We start from the raw sequence: 18,035 nt of genomic DNA, 5'->3' as shown, positions 1-18,035 counted from the left end.
GTAGTTTAATGCAGTCTTTTAAGATTGCTGTGTCTTGGTGTTCTTGGTGTTCGGGAATAAAATGTCATGAAACTCATATAAGACTTAGCCACAAAGATGTAAACCTCACACTTCTGATATCTTTTTTTTCCCCTTCTTGTCCTTCCTGTCATTACCGTAACTGCTGTGGTCTCATTGTGTCTTCCTCTCCCATCATCTGTCCTAGTCAAAACCAATAGAAATATATTTTTCTAAGATAATTTCCCCCATCTCTCTTACAAGCTCTGTTCTTCTGTCTCTTCCATTACTTTGCTTCCTCCTTTTGGGCTGCTGTCACTTTCTGGTGACAGCAAAGAAAGCGTGTGTACAGTCCTTCTGAAGTCTTACTTTTGTTCTATGTGTTTAATGCTCCTGCCCTGAAACAGTCCTTCAGGAATGACTTTTTTCCAAATTCCTTCCAAAATTTCCCTCAGAACCAGGAGCACATCTTTTCATTAACTGCTTCTCTGTGCATTCTCTTAAGTCTTACAGGTGATACACTCTTTGGCAAAGGGATTCCAGTTAATGTGCCTACATTATTGATGGCATTGCTAGTTCTCAGTTGTACGTCTTGCAAAATCTGATGCTTCAGGAAAACTTTCATCTCTTGAACAGAACAGATTTGAAAAGTATGTCAATGTCTATATTAAACCCTTCCCCCACCCCCACCTCCCCACGCCCCCTAGAAATTCCATTTTTGTACCTCATCTTTCTCAGGAGTTTTGGCTTTGCTTTTGTAATTCCAAATATTTGCTGAATTGCATCTAGGTATTCTTCCAGTACCTAAAGGGAGCCTACAAGAAATTTGGAGAGGGGCTTTTTACAAGGGCCTGTAGTGACAGGACAAGGAGGGTAATAACTTTCAACTGACAGAGGGGAGATTTAGATTAGACATTAGGCAGAAGCTCTTCACTTGTGAGGGTGCTGAGGCGCTGGCACAGGGTGCCCAGAGAAGCTGTGGCTGCCCCATCCCTGGCAGTGTTCAAGGCCAGGTTGAACGGGGCTTGGAGCAACCTGCTCTAGTGGAAGGTGTCCCTGCTCATGGCCGGGGGCTGGAGCTGGGTGAGCTTTAAGGTCCCTTCCAAACCAAACCACTCTATGATTCTATGATTAGTCTGGGGGCAAAGACAGAGGTGAAGAGGACAAATTTTAGTGCTTCTGTTTCTTTTTATATCAGGATCCCAAGTTTTGTCTTTAGGCTTCAACTGGATTGTCTCATTTGTGGTGCAAAGGAGGGAGGGATCTTCATATCCTCATTTATGAAATCAGAGAAGACACTTTCCAGCCCCACGCTGGCTAAGGATATTCTGTTTCTTTGAAAAATCTCTGGAGAAAGCGAGCATCCAGTTGTCTGTAATGCTCTATCTGCCGGATAGAGCATTGTCTTGCTCAGTGTGTGACCAGTCATGTTTAAGCAGTCCACCGGCTCTAGTAAATGAGGCTCTAGTAAATTGACATCTCTGGCTATTGTAGCCAAAGAGTTCTGAAACTCTTGACATTTTCCTCTTTTTATCAGCAGTTTTCTGTCTTGAAGGATTAGCTGAACTAGTTCTTCTCAGTAATCACATCACTTTTTAACACGAAAAAGCAGCTATCTTCATTGAGACATTTAGCACATGAATAAAATCTTTTTTTCTGTATTAAAAACTTGAGCGAATATTTAGCTCATGATACCAAGGACTGTAATTCACAATCTAATTTTGAGAACAATAAATTATGCAGCCATAAAGTGTGCTTTATTCGCAAGGTGGTTTAAGCTTATTTTATTTTTGTGACTATATAGTCTCTGAAGTCTATACAGATAAACTTTTTTAACATCTAAATATAGTACAACAGTAACACAGACCATTTCATCCGTGGTACAAGTAATCTAGCAACAAAAATGCCTGTGTTACAAGGTTTGAGTTCAAATGTTCAAGGGTAGAATTGGCTGTAATGGTATATCTGTGAAAAAAATAAGCCTGTGGTGAAGCTGGAACCCCAGTGCCAAAGCACAACATATAATTGGGCCTAATTTTTTCCATATGTATCAACAAAAACAGTCTTTGCTTCCATGAGAGATGAAAGCTTCCCTTTCTGTCATATTTTTATTTTGTATATGATTCCTAACTCTTTATAATTTCATAGGCTTTTTAAAAAAACATGCCTAGATTTAGGGAGAGATGAGCTGTCGCCCTGGATTTGAGTTTATATTTCTAATAGAAAAGCCTTTTTTGATGAGAAAGGGAAAACACGACTATTTCCCCTCCCCTGCCAAAAGGGCTACTCTGTTCAAATGCTTGTACAGTGCCTGTGAGCTATCCAAGTTGGCATGGAACAATCCATTTGTGAATTGATTTAAATACCTCATTTAAAATAAATAATCTAGTGGAATTAGTGTCATAAATCTTCATAGAATAAGCTCACTATTTACGTAAGATTGAAGAAGTGTTAAATACATTTCTGTTCTGTCGACAATGTATGGTGGTGTTTCTCCCTCTGCTCAGTTTTATGTTAATTCCCGAATAAAAGATGCCTATTTTATTATGCATTTGATCTGTTGTTTCATGTGGTATCTTTCCAAATAATATTTCTTCCTCCTGTCTGTAAATTCAGTTAACATGTATCTGAATCCTGAAGACACTGATAGCAAAGGTAGACTTCATGGAAATGCCTCACAGGATGCCAGCGGTACCTTGCTGGTTTACTAGTTCACCTCACTTCAACTCTAGTTACATCTAGAATTTGATTTGTAATTTATTCTTCCCTTAACTGATTCCATGGAAGTGAAGGGATTGTTTTTTTCCTGGCCTTACATTTACACAGCGTTTAAAACATTTTGTTCTAGACATCTTTGGTAGGAGCAGAATTGAAAGTTGCATTGGCAATGGAAGCAGACATCACTTGAAGTGACTTTTGAGTTCTCCGTATTGCTGGCTGTGCAGAACTTACTTGGATGTGGATGTGAGCTAAAGCCATCTTCAAAGTTATTCCTAGTTCTTAGTGGGCTGTTGTAAAGATAATGAAGACAGTGCAGCACACCTTTCCCAAATGACTTGTTAATTTTCTGTTTCTTAGGAAGAACCCCCAAGCAGACACTTAAGGAAGAAGAAGCATTCTTCCATTTCTAATGCAGTTAGCAAATACGTAGGTAAAATCAAGGAAGGCATGTCTTGGTTACAGTAACCTGCTTCCATGGATGCCCACTGATGTATTTTGATATAAGCAGTCTTATGCAGTTTTGCTTCTGGTTTATGAGACTCTAGGAACAGCAGCCAGCTCAGAAGAATGAAGCAAAGAAAACTTTTCTGCCTTGTTCTTATTTTGGGTCAGCCAGAGAAACATTCTCTCGGACACGAGGTAACCGCAAATTCCAGGGCCCTCCTGGAGCAGCAGAAATCCTTTTGGATTTCTTCCAGAGGATTTCTTTGAATCTTAATGCAGGTCAGCCACCTTAGAAACAGGAGCTGCTACTTACAGTGTTCATCGCCTCCAGGTACAATCCTTACTTCTTCAGTAGTCTGCTCCTGTCACTTGGGTTTTTTTCAAGCCTTGGGCTGGTTCTGCTTACCTTTACTGCATCCATTCCCCATATGTCCCATGCATACCTCTCAAATCCCCATGCTACTACCCCCCTCTCCAAGTATTGGGATATCAGAAGTGAGAAGTCTGCCTGTATGCCCACTTCAGGCTCAGATAAACATGCTACTGACCTCCTTATAGTATGTCTCCTGAACCCTCCTGCTAGTCCAGAAACCTTTTGATAGCTAATAACCATATTCTTCCCACTCATTTATGTCTATTAAGATGTACTGCAAAGCAGATATATCTTTGACTTCCTTTACTGACAGCCACTGGTTTTATTTGCCTCCATTAACTACCATCTGCTGCCTGAATCATCTGTGTTGGTCTTCTCACTTCATTGCTTTCACATTGTCCTTTCAGACTTCCAGCTTTACTTGTGCTTTTCCTGCAGCCCTTCTTTTCTAGCTGTCTCTTGCTTGTCTTCCTATTTTGGCAGTGTGTTTTTATTCCAGCCTCTGAGCCTCCTCTTCATTCCTCCATCATTTTAGACTCCTTTTACCTTCTCAAACAGGGTATCTTAAGCAGTTACGGCCCTACTCAAGCAACAGGCAGAGGATTTTGCCATCTCTCTCTTCATGTATTTTTTTCTCGTGTATTTGGGCACTATTTGCATGTATAATTGTTACATATGGATCTGTCTCATGGAAGAAAAATAAGCTGAACTTACTCCAGTCTCTGTATAGTCAGATGATTGATATATGACCAGTATAGACTAACAAAAAGAACATTCTCCAATGCGCATATTGCTTTGATTACTGAGGTTTTAGAATGTCCAAATGCTGTACAAAATGAGTAACAAACATCAGATGTTTGAAAAGTTAACTCAATAGAAGTTAAGGAAATAATTCTTAGTAGCAACTTGTTACAAAGAGTTCATATTTTTCTATTAATGGAAAATGACACAAAGATACCCTTAGGCCAGCTCAGTATTTGTATTAGTAAGTGACCAAAACTGTGTGTCAAGGCACTTGCACACATACTAATCACTTGCATTTGTAACTGCTTCCTCCGTCTTCCTGGCAAAATATCAGCATTAGGAAATTGTGACTAATGGTAAGAAAGAACATTGAAACACTTATCATAATAGGCACTATATCAGTACAGTCTTTATAGGTGCCGAAGAAAAACTAAAATACAGTTTGATTAACCTAAATACGATAGTGTGAATGAAGCAGGCAGTTACTTTGAAAAGTAAGTGAAAGTGACCAGAAAAGCTCCTACAGAGGTTGTTTTTATTACTTATTATTTTTTATTGTATTTGTTAGGACCAGGAACAGTGTATGTACTCATTCCTTTAACACAGAATGAGTTTTGTGCACGTACAGGCATGAAAGAATGGCAAGGCTACAGCGTTCATCTGTTTTGATTTTTGGATATTTTTACTCCGTTTAAAATCTAATATTTCTGGATAGAATTTACATCCTTTGTTCCCTTGTTTAAAAATGGGGAGGGGGTGTTTTTGTTTTGAATAATTAGTTGTGGCGTCTGATTGTATAAGAATTGCTCTATTGTTTGGACAGTATGACAGCCTCTTGTGTTTTAAGAATCTTTTTTTTTTCCAGGCAAATGGCTTTTGAGAATGGCAGCATTTCAAGATTATGAAACTGCTGCTGATGGTAATGGTTCTGTGATAATTAAACTGTCCACAGTCTCCTTTTTTTTGTGTGTGTGAATCTGAGACAAGGGTAGTTGTGATTTCATCAAAGGCTTTGTTTGAGTTCTGGCAGCTGGCAAGGCAGAGCCCTCTGCTAGCAGGCTAAGTACCATCCTGAAGAGTTTTCACTATACATTTCCTTCATCAGCTGCATATTCATCACATTTCATCTTTGCCCATCTCGTAAGAAGACTAGTAGATTTCTTGGTGTTCTTTGTTGACAGAGTAGCCAATTTGTCCTCTTAGTAATCATGTATTAAAATTGGCTTTTGGAGACTTCTTAAGTCGAAGGTAGGGACTACATTCTCTTTGGGGTTTCAATGTTTGCATGACCGTACAGTAACCTAAACATGCCCTGATACAAAAAATAAGAACTAAAATTATAAAATACATTGTGACCCTGCAGTAAAAATTAAAAAGGTTTTCTTTTCTTGTTTTAAAGAAATGTACATCTCATTCTCTGAAGAGGCCTGCAATAGCTTATGTGTTTATGCAACTGTGTAGTTCTTTAATGCTTTATGACTGGTCAAGAGTTTAAAGTTAAGGACCACTGCAGGTTCTCATGGCTGGAGCAGTGCTGAGGGATTTTCACAACTGCTTTTGTGTGTGTGATTATGCCATGTAGGCAAGAGATTATCTACTCTTTTCAGGAAAAGCATTCCTATAAATGGAGTCTCTAAAGATTCATGGGAGCAGAGCTATATAGCCTGGCACATAAACTTTGTTTAGATCAGTGGTGATGCACTTTTGTTGAGACAGTACAGGTATTTACTGCTCAGTTGGTACCTTCACATTAATAGCATTGGACTTCTGGACAGTCAGTACCTCATGGGATCAGGTGGTTCTACTGAAGATATTGCTTAACTCTTGTTCTTTGCCTTTTTATATGGTTTTTCATTCAACTTTGTCTATTAACACAGTAATTAGCTTTGAATATTACGTCTGATGGAAAGCCAATAGACAGAAGGTGAAATCCATTTTAAAACTTCCTTATGGGATGGTGCTTATAACACACTTGGCAATGGAGGTAACTGGTTGACTGAGACACTGAATATATCATTTGATAGCTGTATGGTCCCTACTGACTTGTATGTGTTGTGCTTGGGATGGGATTCTGTTGCAGAGGGTACTGTGCAACCACTACCCATTCTTGGGTTTGGAAAGAGGTTGGTGGCCCTTCTTTAATGGAGGAGACAAACTGAGTTAGAGGTAGCTCAAGGGGGAGGACTGGCAATTCAGAGACATGTGAAGGAAAGACACAATCATAAGTAGGAAGTAAATCTGGGTAAATGCCACTTCTAGTGTTGTACTATGAGAAATGTTTGGAAGAATCTGGGGGAAAGGTAAAAACGGTTCAGGAAGATGAGGGGGATTAATACACAGAGAATAGTGTGATTCAGAGTTTGGGTAACTGGGGAATGTGGGAGTTGGTAAACACTCAGCAGAGCTTATGTGGTGAATTGTAAGACATTAAAAAATAAGAGGCTGAGAAAAAAAGTGGGAAGCCAACAAATACTGGTAAACAAAGAGCAAGACAAAAGGTCTCTAAGGCTATTTGAGAGAATGGTCTGAAGTGTTTGCGTGTACAGCACCACAAGGGGTAGCACATCTGAGTTAATTCTCACAACTCACTAGCTTGTGACCTTTTACAGAAATCCTTTAGTGTGGAGTTGCATGAGATGACTGACCTCCTTGCTGGAAAGAGGAGATTGTTCTCCTTTCTTCCTCTCGCTGCTGCCCCCTGCTCCAGAGGCCATCCCCTGCCTAGACCATGTGCTAGCACTTTGTTCACTGAACCACCAGGAAAAAAGTGTTTGTATGTTTTTTTGCCAGTTTAGCTTTCCATGGTGTTATGTGGTGATTCAGCTGTGAAGTCTGATGGGCACCAGCACGAGGAAGGATTGGGAGCAAGCAGCTGGAGTAATAGACAGGAGATAAGACTCCCTTTTGTATTAATGACTGCTTAGAGCAGCTATTTTACCTGTCTCTACACTGTGGCTGCAGTTTTACAATTACCTGAATCCTATCTAAGTCCAAGCTCCTCCTGAAAGGAGTGGGGGCTATGCTGATGGTGACACCATCGTGGTGTCATTATGGTCAGTGAGATGGTCAGATGAGCTAAGAGAAAGTAAGCATCCTGACAAAAGAGGAGAAGTCTGTTTTCAGCTGGACCCATTGCCTGGTTTGGCTGTCCTATTCACAAGGACCCAAGAGGAGGGAGAAGGAGGAAGGGTGAGGCCTTCATTCTGGGCTGCAGCCCGTACTTAGATGATTTTCAGCCAAGGGTGAAGCCATGCCCATAGGCTTTTCTGCTCCCTGCTGCATTAGATTCAGGTTCTGTAACATAGATATAGTCTTGCTTGCCCAGAAGAAAGAGAGTCCTAACTAAAGATGCAGTTCAGAGATACGGTAAAACTTAATGTAAAGTGTTAAGTTCAAGCTTTTTGGATGGAAGGCATTGTATAAATACTGTTTGTATTAAACTGAGAAAAAAACCCCACTGTTTAAAATTTCAGGAATAGCTGTGGGAAATAATTTTAGGTCTGTGTAAGGAATGCATGTTATTTTAAAAGACAGAAAAGATGACCAGAATAATGCAGTGATACAGGGGCACTGGCTATGCAAAATAAGTAGTTCTGAGTTCTTTAGGAAGGGAGGGGATTGTGCTGAAGAAAAGGGGATTCCACTTAAAATGTGTGCAATTTTTAAGGGAAATTGAAAGAGGAAATCTTTAAAAGTTTTTTGAACTTGAGTCTGGGGTGGAAAGCAAGCTGATACGGACAAGACTTGAAGCGCCATGTATGAAAGGAATTGAGCAGGAATTGCTGGTTGACAAAGATGGCTATTATACAGCTTCCAAAGAGAAGACAACAGAGAAGCAACTGAAATAATAACAATAATAATAATAATAATAATAATAATATTAGGCATTTGAAAAATAATAGGTAGTGAACATACGCAGACTTAAATGAGGGGAGTGTCCTGCATGGGTTCTTTGACATCTCTGAATGAATGGAAATCTCTCTGCGGATGGTTGCTTGTCCATGTTGGTAGGCAACACAGGAAGGGAAAACATGTGATGGACTCTGATAAGGCCAGTTCACCAGCGAAGTTGTGGCATGTGGTATTTTAATGTGTAAGCTCTAGTACCGTCACCAGATGTCACTTCTATGGTTGCATTTAAGTAGACACTGTATTTTGAGCAGTCTCTAGGCTGGTGGGTGTTCATTTGCTCATCAAATTGCATTTTCATATTTGGGCAACATTCGATGCATTTTACTCTCTTGCTTTATGTTGATGTTCTTGTGTTCCTTAAAAAAGGACACAGATTCTGTGTGTTTTTAGTCAAACCAAGTATATATTTTTATATGCAGATGGCAATTATAGTGAATATATATAGGGCAGAGACTGGGACTTCCTTCCTTTTGACCACAACCTTCTCTGTTCCTGTATAGTTACCTCATAACATAAAAGTAGTCATATAAGCAGTCATGCATACTCAAGGTTAAAAATGGTTTCTCACAGTAGTGTTATACAACCTGTAACTAGATGCCAAACCCCCAAAGTGCACTGAATCAATAAAAATTCCTCTCAGTCTGCACTGAATAAAGCGATACTGGGGTGCAGCAGCCAGTACTGTTTTACGTACTTACATCCCTTGGTGCTCCCTTGCAGGTGACAGAGTTGCAGCATTCCTCCCCTCGTTTCTAGACTCCAAAGGAAATAAATGGTGAGGGACAAATCTCAAAAGAATTGAAAGTTCCATTCCTACAGTTTTTCTGTTTAGGATATTTATTCATATTGCTTTGATTTGGAAACAAAGCCCAGAATTTCATGAGAGCAAACATTTTTATGAGTTATCTGGGGTGTAATTACCTTCTGTTTGATATAAGTTTTACATGTTGTAACATGATTTTAATAATGCTTTGTGGTTATGCTTTTTAGAAATGCATTTCTTACGTAGTCTTCAGCTACATGGAAGCTGTATATGTAAAAGGGTGCCCTCTGTTTGCATGGTAACAGAGTACTTTGATTATAATCTTTTGAACCTTATTTTAAAGAAAAAAGGATTCTCTGAAGTGTCCTAGTTTGGACATACAAAAAACTGTATTGTTTCAAAAACAGTCATGGAGATTGAGAAGAAAATCCCATCTCTCCAAGCTAATTGTTTGCTTCTCCAAAAGCTATTGTTTCTTCTGTCTATAGAATTGAGATGTAGTACTTTGAGCTTGCATTTTTCATTTCAGCATGTTATTGTTGCTTGATAGAGTTAGAGACAGGGGCTAACTCTCCAGTAACAGTTGATTGCTAATTCTGTAACTGTAGATTCACTGAAGATCCAAGACCTAGCTATTTCTTATCTAATAAAGTTGTCGATGTAATGGATCACAGATGAAAAGATGCTTTTGAGCAGACTGGTCTGAAATACTGAGAGTGCCTTTTGAAGCCGAGGTAAAGTCAAGATTGAAAATGAATGAGGTATTAGTATGCTTTGTCTTGTATAGTTATAGAATGCCCATTCCAATTGAAGGTGAAGTCAGGAATTATAAAGGTCTTCAAAATTAAAATAGAAGTAAAAACCAGGTTAACTGAAGCTGCAAAAAACTTTTGCTTTGGGGGAAGATTTTTGTAGGTTTTTAGTTTATCCAAATTGCTTCACCCATTCTTACGAACAGTAATAGTACTTTGGATTCCTATAGCACCTTTCATCTTGGAACCTCAAAGCACTTTGCAGGCATTAATTTAATTAAATTTCACAGCACTCCTGTGAGCTAAGTAATGTTTAAGGATCACTTCACCCAGCACTGAAATGGAGCCACCCCTGGGGTGGAATGCAGTAAGTAGTTAATAGTATATAGCAACACTACACAACAGTTCAGGACAGAGCATGAAGAAAATACCGTATCCCAGTGAGACTGCAGGGTGAATCTTGTTAGCCAGCATTTCTGTTTGCTTGTTGCTTTTCCTTCTTAGTTGTAGGTTATATTCCACCACCTTTCTGATGACTACAAGGGACTAAGAGCTTGCTTCTAGGTCCCACCAAATGGTCTTTGTCTAACCAACACTTAGCTCCAAGTGCTGTGATGCTCCATTCAGTGAAGTGTCTCCTCTAATATACACAAGTTTCTGTAACATTCATGCCTCGATAGTTTGATACTGATTTAAAGAATGGAACATATCACCTGCTCTGTCATCAGCTGTGGATTGGCAGCACCTTTTTTCCCTGGAAGCTTACTCTGCCAAGTACCACACTGGTCCGTGCCAGTTGTGTTTGAAAGATCTAATAGGATCATAGCGCAAGGTATGGTTATCCTCTCAAATCAGTCCATCTTTTTTTGGCACCATGGCATGCTGGTTTTGGTAGCTTTACGTTCAAAACCGAGATAATGCATTGAATCAGCTTTTACCAAAGTCTTAGATCCGCAACAAAGCATTTTTCCGTTGTTACTTTTTGAATGCTGTAGGATATAAACATACCTGTTTGTGGTTTTTTTGCTTTAAAGAGTAGTGTGTTATGGGATTTTAACTTTCAACATGCCTTGCATGACTTTTACCCAAATCAGAAAACATAACTGGGGTGGAAAAGGAGGGGAAAAGGACTCATGCCAGTGGTGCTTAGTACTTGCTTTGGGAACCTGAGCTGGGGTGTCCACCAGTCAGCAATACAATGGTTATTGAAAGCAGAAGGAATTTCTTTCCTACTGTCTGTAATGATGATATTATCTTGAGATGAAAATTGTTGCCATAACTCTTACATTCTGTTTCTGTTGTTTTTCATCGCATTTTGCATCTTGCTTGTATGTGTTTTGTTTTACTAACCCACTAAGGTACTGTGTGTACTAACTGGGAAAAACAGTCTTTTATTTTCAACTTTCTTCATATGCATTTATTCCTTTAAATTGCCTTCTTTTTTTAAAAATGACATTGCAAATACCCTGTCTCGTAAGTAAGTGGTATAGAGGGAATATAATGAGAAATTCTGTTCTGTTATAACCAGGAGGCAGGTGGTTTCCATTAGAAGCTCAGCTGGAGTTTCCTTCCATGCCAGCAGCTTCCCACAACTGAACTACTCTACTCATCTCTGCCCTTTTCGGTGGGGAATGTGGAGAGGAAGCGGAACACAGCCCTGAAAGATAAGGGATTACTCAAATGGCTTCTGTCACAGTTTGGGGATTAGGTTCAGTTATGAATCCATTTATTTTGTGAGTCCTGTTAGTGCTTGTGACAGTCATGAATGAGGACATTCTGCTGGCAGGGATTTGGCACCAGAGGAGCCGTGGAGTCTGAGAGGGTGTAAGAAAGCAGTCTACCCATGTTGGTATTGTGTGTCTCTCACTTCCTTGAACAATGGGACCTTTTGCAAATAGAACTGTCTGTACCTGTGCTATCTCCTCCCAGGGAAGAGTACATGACTGGAAGTCTTTTTGGAACGGAGTCTGGCTGGGGGAAAAACCTAATTTATCCAGCTGTGATCACTTAACCAAAGAGGGACAAATCCCTACTTGAGGTACGAGATTGGTGTGCAGAGGTGATAGACTTATCAAGACACTTAGAGTATCTATTATAAAATGATGAGATGAGGTGCTGGTCATAATCCATAGGGATAACAAAGACAAAGGGGGAGAGACACATCCAAAAGGCAAAAGTTAAGCTAGAGACCAGGTACTTTGTGGTATTATTTTCTAGAATAGGAGTGAATAAGGCATAAGATAATATTATAGAGACAAGGAAAATCTTGGATGGTGTGGAGTCAGGAGGAATTGCTCAGTGGTTCTCAAATACTAAAATTGGGGTCTCTGAGTGAAATACCAGGCAGCAGGTTGCAAAACTAAAAAACAAAGGGGATACCCTCCTACATGGCATCTAAATTGTAGAACACCTTCCCACAGGATGTTGTGGAAACCCAAGGTACAGGTGGGTTCAATGATGGGATGAGTTTATGAAAGGAAAGTGAGTTGCAAACTACTAGCTACAAAGGTGTAAAACTGATCCTAGCTCAGAAGACTTTCTAGCTGTGGAGTATTGAAAGGTGGACGTTGCTTTCTATTTGCCCGCTGCTTTATGCACACTATTGAAGTATCTGCTTGGGATCACTGTCAAAAGGTGGCTATTTGGCTACGTAGGATTATGTGTGCCATTCCTGTGCTTTTATCCAGAATAATTCTTGAATGACTATTTTCTTAAAGGTAAAGAAAGGTTTATTTTAGCCAGAAACACAAGGTATAGAGGGAAATGGGAAGCAGGAGTTACCCAGTTTATTCTGAAAAATTGGATCATGCTTAACTTTAAACTTCTTAGTAGTGTCACAGAAGTAAATTGAAATATGTGTATGCTAAAGCGTAAGTGTAGATGTAAGTTCTTCCCTGTGCCGTGTTACATGGCAACATATACACATGTGCAGTTGCATTTCAGTAGAATACTTTTTCCCATCTGCTAGTCAGTGTGCAAACCAGTGTATTGTCAGAGAGTAGATTCTTCTGTGTAGATTGGCTAGTTGAGAATAGGAATAGGTAGATAGAAAACCAGATGCGCAGGTGGTTTGAGGCATAAGAAAAGGTGGTGGTGGTCAGCAGAAGTATTTCTTTCTCTTCTCCCTCCACCCTACTGCCAGCACTGAGCACTAACAGTACAGCTTGCAAGGGGAATGAAATGTGCTTGCTATAAACTTTCTGGAGATAGATGGTAAGTGGTTACTTGTTTCTTTTCAGGTTCCCATCTCCATGCTGAAAGAGTGCTAAGGAGCATAATGATAATCAAATTTCAGTGGGATTTGGGTAACCCTGAACTCATTTGAGCATTTAAGTTCTATGCAGAGTTTTGAAATGCTGTTATTCAGTTTTGCTTTATTGACAGGTTGCATTTTTAAGCAAACATGCTATCTAAGCAAATTCAAGCAGGCGTTTGCAATATAGATTTTACGTAAAGCCTGAAGCTTAATTGTGTGGGAAGAACTAATCCTCCCAAAGTTAATTAAAAGAGGATAAATAAAAGCTATGAGATAGCCATAAAATATTATAATAGATTGATTTATTTACAAAATATTTATGATATTACAATATTGTATCCAATCATATGCAATAAAACACACAACATTATTCACTAGGTCAAAAATCAGAATCCCAGCTCTTTCATTCAGCAGGTACCTGTTAAAGTTGACAGTAAAGTAAAAAATCAGATGTATTTACAGAGAAACATTTAAAAAGTAATCAGTTCTTTACATTTTCTATTTTAGAGCCATTTTTATTCCTGTGTATGCATTCATAATGTAGAATTATAGCTTTAAATTTTAAGACCTCTTCCCAGGTTAATTTTCCTTTATATTCCAGAAATAACTGGCCTCTGGGTCACTGGTCTGGAATGAGTTTCCACTTTATTTACACAGCCGTTCTTACATTTGGTATTCTATTTCCATGGTGGAGCAAATCTTTCTTATTGTTTGAGAGAGTTCAGCAGATGCTTCAAACCAGAAATATTGGCTTAGCTGGCAACCAACTTGACCTGTGGCTTAGGTACCAGCAAATGTCTTGCCTCAGTTCCTAGCCCTTTTGGTCACAAACTGCATACTTTGCAATATTCCTGTTGTTCCATGGGGAAGATTGGTTTTTTTGGTTTTGCAAATCAAATAAAAAACAAGTGGTGAAAGACTCAATGGCTAAACTGTAGTCAGGAAGTGGTCAGAAACAAGGCAACAGTAGCCTGTTGATTCTCAGCTGGATGACCCAATGAGGGGGCAGGGTCTACGTATGCCTAAATTATGAAGCTGCTGTCTTTAGTATCACCTTCCACAGAGCAGGTGCCAGGAATAGCTTTAGGGCTTGAGGTAAAAGCTGAAGTATATGTGGACGTAGCTTTGTTCCTGGTATTGTTTTTGGTTTGTTGAGGAACAGAGTAAAATTATAGTTTTCCTACAATTTTATGTTTACGTTATGAATTCTGCTACCTCAGCTCAGCCAGTGTCCCACAGGGAACTCTGTTTTGGCTTGCATTGCTCTCTTCCTGTGTGCCATTTAATCTTGCAAACCTGGATGAAGAGTTCACCACCAGCCACAGTCTTTGGTCAGTATCGTTCATCAGAGATGGTGGAGAACCACCCCTGTTTCAGAAATACCATAAAACTGTGGTCTTCCCTTTCACTCTTAAACCACTGATACAGCTTAATGCAACTGTATTCCCGTATGGCATGTTTTCCTACCTCATGCTCATATGTCATGTTAAGGACACTGAACAAGTGTCCAGTTTGTCTTCATCTCTTTACACGCTTCACCATTTCTTCTTTATTGATTAAGTATGAACCTTTCTTAACAAGAAGCTATTCCACCATTGTTACTGTGTTACAACACTAAAGTTGAAGACTTCTAGGGAAATATGTCTGCTAGTGCCTTCTGAAGAAAACATCAGTGTCCTAAACAGTAGGGACCTTTCTGGTATAATGTTTCCATGTGCAGAGTACAAGTCTTTTAGTTTATAAAGCACAGATTCAGCTTGCCAGGACTCTCAGCATCTCTACTCCGCTCTTGTAATGACTGACACAGAACACAGGACCGAGCTCCTATTCCGTAGTTATGGCCAGAGAAAAGCAAATTTATTTTAAAAAGAAGTACTGTTATGTTATAAAGCAAATTATCTGGCAGTCGGAGGGCTTAGTAAAGCAAAGCTTTTTGCATAAGTCATCTGGCTTTCAAACATGCCTTGAAAAAAAGGAGGGAAAAGTCCACCAGACTATTCCATATCCTGTGGAGAAAATTCTGCTGAACCTGCAGAAGTACAGTGTGGCAAGCGTCATTTCTGCCTCCTTCGTTCCATAAGCACTCCCTTGACACATGGGGAAACTATCCATGTTGGGCATAGTTTGCTTGGGTACGTGCTTTACCTAGACTTTATCCTTTTACTACTGGCAAATTGAACTTGCTATCCCAGCAATGACAATTCCAGTAGACAATGTGTGTTATATTCAGGATCATTATCTCGTACTTTGTATGACACTAGACATGAGATTAAGTGCTCTGTAATGTGCATATTACAGCTATTTTTTTACTTCCTCTTGTGTTTTGTTTGATGTAAAGTAGAGATGAACAAAACCAGATAATGATTTTAGAGCCAATGTATTGCACATGTACATGGCTGGAAGCAGAAGCAAGAAAAATTTGGACCTAGAAATAAAGGACAAATTCTGGGCAGAGAGGAATAACTTCCTTACAGATGTGATTCATTGTTCACTTGAAGTTTTTACATCAAAAAGCTCAACTTTAAGTTAAGGGCTTGTTGAGTAAATTATTGGGTGAAATCCTATATTCTGTATTATTCCAGGCATCCGACTAGATGGTTGTATTGAGACCATCATAGTCTAAGCCCTTCTGTTCTTTAAAATCTGTGAACAGTGAATGTTGCTGGCATATGTTTTCATGTTACCATGCGGTGTTTTCTTTAGTAGTGTGCCCCAGTGAGGGAGCAGCTTTCTAAAGGCTGCTCAGTAATACCCAGTATTCCTTTAAAACAGTCAAATTAGGCTCAGTTTACCTCCAGCAGGTTTTTTGTACGTTCCCAATGGAGAGTTTCCCCAGCACAGAGGTACTCTGTCTTTGGTGTGAGTTTTCCAGATGCATAACCACAGCTTCCATTCTTTGCTGATCCCTTAAGGAGTTTGGTGGTGCAGTTTAGGGTTGTGTGGTACCAGCTTGTGAGGATGAGGCCCTTAATTCAGTGCATTTTCTAAAACTACGTGTTAAAAGAAAAATAAAAGGACCTGAGGATTATTTCCTTTTGAGAATGAGCGCCTATTCTCACAAAACCTTACGAGAAGTGTTTGCTCTGTGGATTCCTGTTCACTCTATTATCTCCTAGACACCTCTCACCTGGGCTGGCAGAGCTATGCTCAGGCCTGTGATGGAGAATGCAGCACTGGCATTGAGTTTGTACATGTGCATAGAGGAATCTGCTGAGGTCCTGCCAACGTGTTGATCATACACACATGGAGCAGAACTTGTGTTAATGAGCCCCATGCTCTGATCCACAGAAACCTGGGGGTAAAATTGGGCATATCCACTGAAAGGGCATTTTCTTTGTCTCTTTGAATAATGCAGTTTTCAGGATCATAATTCTGCAGAACATTTATAATCAGGAAGGCATTTTGTTAGAGGTATTGAATTCACCCTGCTTTTTAAATAATGTTTGCTTTTTTAACATGCAGCATTTTATAAAGCTAACTGATGGTATAAATCATAGGGTTATTTTTTAAGTTTAATTTGAGCTTCTAACTTAGAAGTGCTTCCTTATAGACTGCTTTCCTGGTAGAACATATAATTAAATGTCAGGGTGTGGGCTTTTGATTTTTGAGTGTTTCTTGATTCTCCATAATTTCTCATCAAAAGCTCCCCTTATCCAGGGAAAATCAACAATACCATTTCCTCTCCCCTTCATGGTGAATTAATTTATGTAATGGTTTTCACACAACTTCGTGAATATCTCTTGAAACACAGATGGATTGCAGGAAACCAAGCTGAAAATGCATGTGGTTTTGTTTGACATGAAGTAATTGGACATATTGAAATGGGACATTTGGATTTGCTAAACTGGAATCTCTCAAACTTACGAATTCAGGATGTCCAGTTGTGTCTGGTTACTTTGTGTGTAATAAAAATGCCTTTCATTTGTAACCTGCTTTGAAACCTTATGTTATCATAATGGTTGTCTCTTGTTCTTCTCTTGCCACCCTTGTTGAACCCCCATGGCCAGTTTCCTATGCATTTTAAAGAGAGATAAACATCTCAAAAAATACGTAATTTCATACAGATTTTGTAGAAGTTGTCAGGTGGGTGTAAAAGAAAGGTTCAGATTACTAGGGGAAGGCTCAAACAGGAATTTAACAGTTACCTGTTGCTTTTGATGTAATCTTGAGTAAGTACACTCTTACCTCAAAACCAGCCTAATTCGTGGCTCTTGCTTGGGCGGAAACTGGTAGATGTGAAGGGTTAGCTGAGGGTACTATGAAGTGAGAGGGGGTATAGTTGGGTTTAGCTGTGGGACATGGAGTATGTCAATCTAACAAATCAGGAATAGAAATTAGGAGAGGAAGTGAGACTTTGTATGAAGCTGTTCTTCATAACCACAACTTGTTGTATGGTGACATTGCCAATCTGAAATATAGTTAAAAGTTTAATTCTTTGTTATATTTCCGTATTTTTTTATAGCTGAGAATGAAAACCTGTGGCAAATACCAACATTTTCCATAAAGCAAGCATTCCACTTCCAGAACTGAGTTGCAGTCACAGACTTTGCACAGTTCAGACTACATACATTTGTTGAATAAAAGCATTGACAATCAGACTTAAAAAATTCTGATTTCATTATTCTGGCCTCTTGGCAATTCAAAGCTATAGGCAGATCTCAGAATAACTGTCAGAAAGTTATCTGATCTTTTTAATACCTCCAACTATGTCAAATTCATTTATAGCCTCTGTTTCATCTCAACAAGTTCAGCTATCAGCAGATCTACTGTTTAAAACCCTGCTTTATCTTCTTTGTTTCTCTTTCTCACCATTACAATTCAACAGAATGAGATGCAAGTTTCCCCTTTATCTTACTTTTAAGTTAGCAAAAAAATGAATGTTAGCAACTTGCTAATCTTTAATGAGTGTAAAGGATGATGATATCTACAGTTTACAGTGTTAAAGAAAAGGGTCTGAGTGTCTTCCAGCTATCAGATCAAATATAAATAATAGTGATGGTGCAGAATTGGCAGTGAATATACATATGTACACGATTACCTAATTATATACTATCTTGTGGGTATATTTACATC

At 39.1% G+C, this 18,035-nt stretch overlaps 1 protein-coding gene across 2 annotated transcripts in view; it reads left to right on the top strand.

Annotated features, from left to right (window-relative positions):
* The window catches only part of BBS9 (Bardet-Biedl syndrome 9), a 266,566-nt gene that overhangs the window by 230,000 nt on the left and 18,531 nt on the right, over nucleotides 1-18,035 (top strand). The gene's annotated exons all lie outside the window — the stretch shown is intronic.

Source organism: Lathamus discolor, chromosome 2, assembly GCF_037157495.1.
Source record: "Lathamus discolor isolate bLatDis1 chromosome 2, bLatDis1.hap1, whole genome shotgun sequence".
Taxonomy (NCBI): domain Eukaryota; kingdom Metazoa; phylum Chordata; class Aves; order Psittaciformes; family Psittacidae; genus Lathamus; species Lathamus discolor.
Note: the sequence above shows the minus strand (reverse complement) of the source record. Positions and strands in the feature narration are given on the sequence as shown.